This window comes from Coptis chinensis, chromosome 8 (genome assembly GCF_015680905.1).
Source record: "Coptis chinensis isolate HL-2020 chromosome 8, ASM1568090v1, whole genome shotgun sequence".
Classification (NCBI taxonomy): domain Eukaryota; kingdom Viridiplantae; phylum Streptophyta; class Magnoliopsida; order Ranunculales; family Ranunculaceae; genus Coptis; species Coptis chinensis.
Window position 1 is genome coordinate 86,785,215 of NC_141463.1, and position 9,798 is coordinate 86,795,012.

General features: G+C 33.7%; 1 long non-coding RNA gene across 1 annotated transcript; it reads left to right on the forward strand.

Annotated features, from left to right (window-relative positions):
- Positions 1-6,420: 6,420 nt before the first annotated feature.
- LOC147483876 (uncharacterized) lies at positions 6,421-9,058 on the forward strand. Its single transcript, XR_015206589.1, has 3 exons — positions 6,421-6,642; positions 8,437-8,602; positions 8,760-9,058. It is a non-coding gene; the product is annotated as an uncharacterized LOC147483876 (long non-coding RNA).
- The last annotated feature ends 740 nt before the right edge of the window (positions 9,059-9,798 follow it).

Sequence of the window (9,798 nt, forward strand, 5' to 3'; positions counted from 1 at the left end):
TATGGGGTTGTTTTTTGATACGCGCGGAAAAAAAAAAAAAAAAAAAAAAAAAAAAAAAAGGAAGAGAGAAAAAGTTCTAGGTTTTAAACAAAAAGGAAAAAAAAAATGGAAGAAGAAAGGGTAACAATCATTTATCTAGTATCAGTACAGATTAAGGCCTAAGCAGTAAAGCCATATATATTCCTTTAAAGGATTACTAGAGGCACCGACACGCTAAGGTCATCTGTGCTGCCACTAGTTACAATTAAACGGTAGGTACTTAGGATCCAAACTTTATACTGTGAGACCTCATTTATAAGCCAATTCTCACTGTGTGTAAGTACTGACCTTTTAAGATTCTTTTGCTTGCCTTCTGCGCTCAATTTTAATTGGCCTCTGTGTATCCTTTACCAAAAAAAAATTGGCCTCTGTGTATCAGTAATATAAGTTGGTGTGGTGAGTATCCATTTACTAAAAAAGTGATGGCATCAGTATTTTAAACTGGTCAGGCGTGCTGAACCAAAAAGTGATAGAGCCGTTCAATCGATAATCCACGCGTCCTGTATGTTCGCCTTGTGCTACACAATCCACCTCCAAAGTTTAAAGGCCACATGGACGTCTATGGTCTAGATCGACCTTGGCACCTTGCCATTTAAGTAATTGAGTCAATTTTTGGTCTGTATGATATTCTTATTAGGTCCATCCATAGAATACTTATAGTATGCGTTAAGTTATTCATGAATTTTATGGAGTTTAATGTGCTGGGATGCCGCACTAGGATACTCCATAATTATCATAATATAAACAGTTCAAGGATTGAATTAGTCATAATACAAGTAGAACTGTTAGCCCGCATGATAGACCTCTTAATCAGTATCGCGGAGTGTGAAGAACAGTTTTATTTAAAAAAAAAAAAAAAAAAAAATTATGCGTCAAAAATTATATTGGTCAGAAAACAGTTTTCTGATAGGGTTTGATCACAAATTGCATAAAGCTAGGGGGAGAGTTAGAGTTTTTTGTAAAATATGAAAAATTGAGTTTTATGAGTCTTCTTTCTAACTCAATTGGCCTCGTCCTATTCTGAGTCCTGTGGAGACAGCTATGATGTCTGGAAGTTTGGTTGACAAAAAACAGTGTGGCAGAATTCAGTTTTTGCGCACTGTGCTCGAGTCCAGTTTTCATATAGTTAGAGTGAGGGTTAGTATTTTTATAAAACATGAAAGAGTAAGTTCTGAGGGTATTCTTTTCAATGCAAAAAGCCTTGTAACGTTTGGACACTTGTGGAAAGAGTTGTGGTCTCTGGAAAATAACGCGTCAGAATTCTAATTTGTTGAAAATTAGGACTTTTACCGTTTTTGACCTAACTTTTCTTCTAGATGGGCTAAGGTTGAGACTTCGAGTTACACATGAAAAAATAAGTCTATATACCCTAGTTTCTAAATAATTAAGTTACATGTCATTTGGACGAATGTAAGAAAAAAACTATTGCATTGACAAGTTGGCTAGAAAATCTACCGTGTTATCCTTTATGTGCATGAACCTGTTTTGGGAAATATGTATAGTAATGAACTAAGAGTGTCTTAAATTTTTGGGTGTTTTTATATAGTATTTGTAGAATGCTTTTAGACTGTGGTTTTATTTGGAACCGGCATGGTTCATAAAATCGTTTTTGGATAATCGAAAGTAGAGAAATATCCATTTTTGAGCTTTTTGGACTTAAAGGTTTTTGGATTAAATAATTAAGTTACATGTCATTTGGACGAATGTAAGAAAAAAAACTATTGCATTGACAAGTTGGCTAGAAAATCTACCGTGTTATCCTTTATGTGCATGAACCTGTTTTGAGAAATATGTATAGTAATGAACTAAGAGTCTCTTAAATTTTTGGGTGTTTTTATATAGTATTTGTAGAATGCTTTTAGACTGTGGTTTTATTTGGAACCGACATGGTTCATAAAATCGTTTTTGGATAATCGAAAGTAGAGAAATATCCATTTTTGAGCTTTTTGGACTTAAAGGTTTATAGTATATCTCTGGGGATGAAACTTTATGTATATGATTGTAGGAGTATTTGAAACTTATCATATGTGATTCTATATAGTATAAGTTGTTGTTTTCTTTAAAGGCACATACAAGGATATTGATAAATTGGTTAAGAGCTACGTAAGGCTTGATTCTAATCTTGAGAGATTGGATACGTAGGCAACCTTATGTAAAGGTGCAGCCACCATATTATATATTATATATTAGTTTTAGTGATAACTATATGTGTACAATGCTAGTATTAAATTGGGTACGTGATAATAGTTGTTTAACAAGGTATTCATTGAATGTGCCATGAATGACCTGTTGGTGTTATGATGGGTATTCCTTGAATGTGATAGAAATGGTCCAAGGTATTCATTAAATGTGTCATGAATGACCTGTTGGTGTTATGATAGGTATTCCTTGAATGTGGCGGGAATGACCCAAGGTATTCATTTAATGTGCCATGAATGACCTGTTGGTGTTATGATGAGTATTCTTTGAATGTGGCGGGAATGACCCAAGGTATTCATTGAATGTGCCATGAATAACCTGTTAATGTAATGATAAGTGGTATTTCTAAATATGAGGGACAAACCATTTTTATCAATTAAGGTTTGATTATGAATGGAAATTTGACTGGTTGAGATAAATCCTGTTATTGTGATGTATAACTCTGTTTTGTAAGATGGTAGAATTTGTTAATCTTGTATGCAGGGGACGTAAATATCCTACCCTAAAATGTTGTACTGGCTTAAAGGTAAGATGTATCAAACTCATATTTAATTAAGTTATTATATGTGTATTTAATAAGTGGAATATAAGTGGTATTTATATTGTGAGTTAATTTAGAAAAATGGGATTGATAAGTACTGTTATATGAGTTTTTTGGAAATGTATATTAGGATTGAAAACTTAATTAGAAAGAAACTTTATGTTGTTTTGAGAAAATGGAACTAATTTGTCTTCCAAGTTGAAATGATTGCAATATTTTTATTTGTGAATGAATAGTTGCTCATTTTGTTTTCATTTGATTTAAGTTTTTTTCTATATCGTGTTTAGTAATGGGTTATTAGGTTTCGTTTCATCCTGGGTTTTCAGAAGATGGAATAAGGTGAGGATAATTCCCTATTTTAATTTTCTGAAAATTTGGGGTGTGACATTTTGGTATCGGAGCTAGGGGTGTCAAAATGGCCCTCAAACCCTTAGCCCGCCCGCCCCGACCCGGCCCATGGGCCCAAAAAGCCCTCAAAATGAGGCCCTCACATTATTGGTGGGCCGAATTTGAAGCCTTTGAGGGGAGGGTAAGGGCCTAGACTTTGAAACTTAAGCCTTCCCTTAAGCCCGGCCCTCATTAGGCCCTCAACATTTATTACATATATTTTAATAAAAAATTTTATAATATATTTCATTTTAACATTAATATGCTAAAAATCACTTAAAAAAACGTTTATCTATTAAGTTTGTCAACCTTATAATTTCATTATAATATTTTATGAAATGAATTTAATTGATCTTAATTGACTAATACAACTTTAACAAGTTTTTTAGTAGTTTGAAGGTTTAATTGTTTTTATCATTTTTAACTAATGTTTTAAATTTATTTTGTAAATCAAATGTATAACATAGTATCCGGCCCTCACGTTTGGCCCTCAAGCCCGACCCTTCAAGCCCTCTCGAGAGGGTTGAGGGGCGGGTAAAGGCTTCGAGATTTAAGCATTGGCCCGACCCGACCCGGCCCTCGAAGTAAATGAGGGTAGGGCTAGCCCGGCCCTCAAAGCATGAGGGTTTCATTGTTTGAGGGCCGGGCCAGCCCGGCCCAGCCCATTTGACACCACTAATCGGAGCTTAGGTTAGCCTAGATTTGAAAGGTCTAGGTGATCCTCAGAATGTGGTGATTGGGTGTGTTTGAGTTTAAGATGTTTGGAGTACTAATAGAAGTCTGTTTTGTTTTAAGGTGATGGTTGGAGATAACAATGACATTACTGGTACTGGAAGTAATACCATATCCGTTAATTTGGGAGCAATATTAACTCAGTTGGTGCAAACCATTCAGAGTGGTCAACATGATAATCTAGGGGATCCTTTTGCTAGGAGAAACGAGAATTTTGCAACTTTAGGAGGCCAGAAGTTCAAGGGAGAGAAAGGGGCCATTAATTGTGAGAAATGGGTTACTATGTGTGAGTTCGTGTTTGCTAAGATGCAACTCATTGAGGTGCAGAAACAGGAGTTGGCTTCTCACCAGTTGGAGGGGTTAGCTTTATTTTGGTGGAGGTCTATCAAGGATAATGTGGATGTAGGAACTATGACTTGGGATGATTTCCAGGTAAGATTTGAGGGAAGGTTTGTTCCTAATGCTGTTAAGGAGCAATTAACTGAGAAATTCTTTAATCTGATCCAAGGAGGGAAAACTGTTACGGAGTACATGAATAAGTTCAATGAACTATCGAGGTATGCTCCTTATCTAGTGGATACCCAAGTAAAGAAGAACCATAAGTTCATCCGTGGACTAGAGCCATATCTATCGAGTTATTTGATACCCTTTGATTTAGAAATTTTCGATCACGTGTTAGATTTGACATTAAAATATGAACAATTGGATAATGAACCCAAAGATGAGAAGTTTAAAGAGAATGCCCCAAAACAAGTCAGCTTACACCTTATTTCTAGTCAACCACGTCAAGGGTAGAGAAAAAGTCGGCATCACCCATATAATAGGCAAACAAGTAAGCATGTGAATAAGGACGTTAGTACTTCGCTAAAGAAATTTAATGGTAATTGTTTGAACTGTGGGGAAGTTGGGCATACTATTCAAAGATGTTCTAAACCAAATGAACTAGTAGGCAAATGTTATAAATATGGACAGTTGGGACACTATGTGAAGAACTGCACTGGTTAATGTTAGGTATGTTTGAATTTGTTGTTTACTAGTTCCTTTATTGGTACTTAGCATGTAAGAAATTATCGTATGATTATGAAAATAAAATGCTGATTGTTTTAACGGTTAGTTTCTTATGAAATTTATAATCGAAATTATTCAGCATGTTATAGTGTTGTTTTCCTAACGGAGTTTTCTATTTTAAATAAGTATTGGCTAAAGAAGAAATTATTATTTTAAAATTTCATATTTGAGTAAATTGGAGTTATCCAAGGAATAAAGAAACCCTTTTGGTAAAGGTTGGATTTGGAATTGTTGATATTGTCCAAGTTATGTATATCGTTGGTGTGCGATCCAATATACATAACATCTCTCTGCATGAATCGTTGGAGTTTGATCCAGTGCATACATGTACATCGTTGGAGTGTGATCCAGTGTGAATATCACATATCGTTGGTGTTTGATCCTATGTGATGGTAGAGAGCTTGTATGCATCGTTGGTGTGTGAACCAGTGTATACTTGCATATCGTTGGTGTGTGAGCCAGTGTGCATGCCTCACATTGTAGGTGTTTGATCCTATGTGATAGTGGACATAGTGTAGGTTGTTGATGATATGAATCAGCCTATACGTTTTATATATTCATTTTCGAATATGTGGTGTTCGTGAGACACTGAGAGAAATGTTGATATATTTGTCAACACCAAGATGGTGGATGAAACATATGAGTTTTTAAACGAATAGTTTTGACAAGGAAGATCATTGAAAAGAAAATTATTATATGTATATTTATTGTTAAACACCTTAGATTAGTTGGAAAATACTAAAAGTGGAACTAACTGCCTCAGTGTGAGAGGAACTACCTTGCCTTCTTAGTATGATTTAACTTGAAGAATATGAGTTTTGCTAAATTGAGAAATAATGAGTTTACTTAAGTGTTGGCAATTGAAGAAACTAATTACGTTTATTCTTTTGAGTTGTGTATACTAGCATATACACATTTTTTTTGGGTTCTACACGTTTATGGACACATTTTCAAAATATGTGATTTGCATATTAGTATGCATATATATATATATATGATATTGTATATATGTATTTCTTTTAAGGTATGTATACTTGCGTATACACGTTTGTCTCATTTCTGATATTTGTTTACTATGACCATTGGGTGCAACTTGTAAATAATGTGTTTAATTTAATCTCCCTTCTGACATTATTACTTAAAGTTTAGTTGTTGGGATATATATAATCTGTTAACTATATACTCTATAAAGATTTATTGTTTGACGTATTGTTTGTTTAGTTAATCTACATTCTTTCTTAGAATTTCGGGACGAGATTCCTTTAAGGTGTGTATATTATAACAATCATATTTTTTTTATTAAATAAATAAATATTTATAGCATCGATTTTATTTTGTTTTATTAGTATTATTTGGATACGGGCTTAAATGGGCTTTAGAGGGGGATAAATAGTGAAAGAGAAAAACGTGGGTAGAGATAGGGGGTTATAACCACCGAACCTCTTTCCTTATATAGGGTTTTTTTTTTGATATGGGATGGGGAAAAAAAAAAGAAAAAAGAAAAAGGAGAAGGAGAGAAAGAGTTCTATGTTTTAAACAAAGAGGAAAAAAAAATGGAAGAAGAAGGGGTAATAATCATTTGTCTAGTATCAATACAGATTAAGGAATAAGCAGCAAAGCCATATAGGCACCGACGCGCTAAGGTCATATGTGCTGCCGCTAGTTACAATTAAACGGTAAGTACTTAGGATCCAAACTATATCCCGTGAGACCTCATTTATAAGCCAATTTTCACTGTGTATAAGTACTGACCTTTAAGATTCCTTTTAAGATTCTTTTGCTTGCCTTCTGCGCTCAATTTTAATTGGTTTCTGTGTATCAATAATATAAGTTGGTGTGGTGACTTGGTGAGTATCCATTTACTCTTAAAAAAGTGATGGCATCAGTATTTTAAACTGGTTAGGCGTGCTGAACCAAAAAGTGATAGAGCTGTTCAATCGATAATCCACGCGTCCTGTATGTTCACCTTGTGCTACACAATCCACCTCCAAAGTTTAAAGGCCACATGGACGTCTATGGTCTAGATTGACCTTGGCACCTTGCCATTTAAGTAATTGAGTCAATTTTTGGTCTGTATGATATTCTTATTAGGTCCATCCATAGAATACTTATAGTATTCGTTAAGTTATTCATGAATTTTACAGAGTTTAATGTGTTGGGATGCCGCACTAGGCTACTCCATAATTATCATAATATAAACAGTTCAAGGATTGAATTAATCATAATACAAGTAGAACTGTTAACCCGCATGATAGACCTCTTAATCAGTATCGCGGAGTTTGAAGAACAGTTTTATTTAAAAAAAAAAAAAAAAATTATGCGTCAAAAATTCTATTCGTCAGAAAACAGTTTTCTAATAGGGTTTGATCACAAATTGCATAAAGCTAGGGGAGAGTTAGAGTTTTTTGTAAAAAATGAAAAGTTGAGTTTTATGAGTCTTCTTTCTAACTCAATTGGCCTCGTCCTATTTTGAGTCCTGTGGAGACAACTATAACGTCTGAAAGTTTGGTTGACAGAAAACAGTGTGGCATAATTCAGTTTCTGCGCACTGTGTTCGAGTCCAGTTTTCATATAGTTATAGTGAGAATTAGTATTTTTGTAAAACATGAAAGAGTAAGTTCTGAGAGTCTTATTTTCAACGCAAAAAGCCTTGTAGCGTTTGGACACTTGTGGAAAGAGTTGTGGTCTCTGGAAAATAATGCGTCAGAATTATATTTTGCTGAAAATTAGGACTTTTACTGTTTTTGACCTAACTTTTCTTCTAGATGGGCTAAGGTTGATACTTCGAGTTACACATGAAAAAGTAAGTCTACATATCCTAGTTTCTAAATAATTAAGTTACATGTCATTTGGACGAATGTAGGAAAAACTATAGCATTGACAAGTTGGCTAGAAAACCTACCGTGTTATCCTTTATGTGCATGAACCTGTTTTAGGAAATATGTATAGTAATGAACTAAGAGTCTCTTAAATTTTTGGGTGTTTTTATATAGTATTTGTAGAATGCTTTTAGACTGTGGTTTTATTTGGAACCGACATGGTTCACAAAATTGTTTTTGGATAATCAAAAGTAGAGAAATATCCATTTTTGAGCTTTTTGGACTTAATGGTTCATAGTATGTCTCTGGGGATGAAACTTTATGTATATAATTGTAGGAGTATTTGAAACTTATCATATGTGATTCTATATAGTATAAGTTGTTCTTTAAAGGCACATACTAGGATATTGATAAATTGGTTAAGAGCTACGTAAGACTTTATTCTAATCTTGAGAGATTGGATATGTAGGCAGCCTTATGTAAAGGTGCAGCCACCATATTATATATTATATATTAGTTTTAGTGATAACTATATGTGTACAATACTAGTATTAAATTGGGTACATGATAGTGGTTGTTTAACAATGTATTCATTGAATGTGTCATGAATGACATGTTGGTGTTATAATGGGTATTTCTTGAATGTGGCAGGAATGACCCAAGGTATTCATTATATGTGCCATGAATGACATGTTGGTGTTATGATGAGTATTCCTTGAATGTGGCGGGAATGACCCAAGGTATTCATTGAATGTGCAATGAATGACCTGTTGGTGTTATGATGGGTATTCTTTGAATGTGGCGAGAATGACCCAAGGTATTTTTTGAATGTGCCTTACCTATTAGTGTAATGATAAGTGGTATTTCCAAATATGAGGGACAAACCATTTTTATCAATTAAGGTTTGATTATGAACGGAAATTTGACTGGTTGAGATAAATCCTGTTATTGTGATGTATAACTTTGTTTTGCAGAAGGGTAGAATTTGTTAATCTTGTATGCAGGGGACAAAAATATCCTACCCTAAAATGATGTGCTGGCTTAAAGGTAAAGTGGAATGTAAGTGGTATTTATATTGTGAGTTAATTTGAAAAAATGGGAATGATGAGTACTGTTATATGAGTTTCTTGAAAATGTATATTAGGATTGAAAACTTACTTGGAAAGAAACTACATGCCGTTTTGAGAAAATTGAACTAATTTGTCTTCCAAGTTGAAATGATTGTAATATTTTTATTTGTGAATGAAGAGTTGCTCCTTTTGTTTTCATTTGATTTCAGTTTTTTCCTATATCGTGTTTAGTAATGGGTTATTAGGGTTTCGTTTCATCCTGGGTTTTCAAAAGATGAAATAGGGTGAGGATAATTCCATATTTTAATTTTCTGAAAATTTGGGGTGTGACAATAATCATACAAAATATTTCTAAACAATGATCCGAGATACAACAAAAAATATCAAATTTTCATAATCACATCTAACTAGCTCAATTTTGGAGTACTACAGATATGTCAAACACAAATTACGTGAAATATTTAAAGAAATAAAGGGATTGAGAAGCGATAATATTTATTAGAGAGATAATACAATAATTTGTATATTTAACTTTCGTTAAGGAGGGAAAAATAAGTAAACTCTTAGCTTTGTGTATTGATTGAGTTCTATTATTATTAATACGGTTTAAGAATCCAATTCATTAATTTTACGTATTTTTTTGGATGGGGAACCGATATTTTCAATAATTTTTTTTTCTCGGTTTAGCGAGAAATCGGTCATCTCAGCCGATTAATCGGTCAATTCTGTGATTAGATCGGTTCGGTGAGAAAAAGTTAAAAAATCGATAAAAACTAATTGGTTTACAAGCGATACGCGATTAATCGGCCGAGATATCCGATATTGATAGCATAGCATAGAAATGCTCTTGCTATGTGCTACGACTTTTTTCCATTCAACTAGGTTGTGACTTTTAGAGTAATGGGATTTTGACTTTAATATTATTTCCTTGTGATTCATTTGT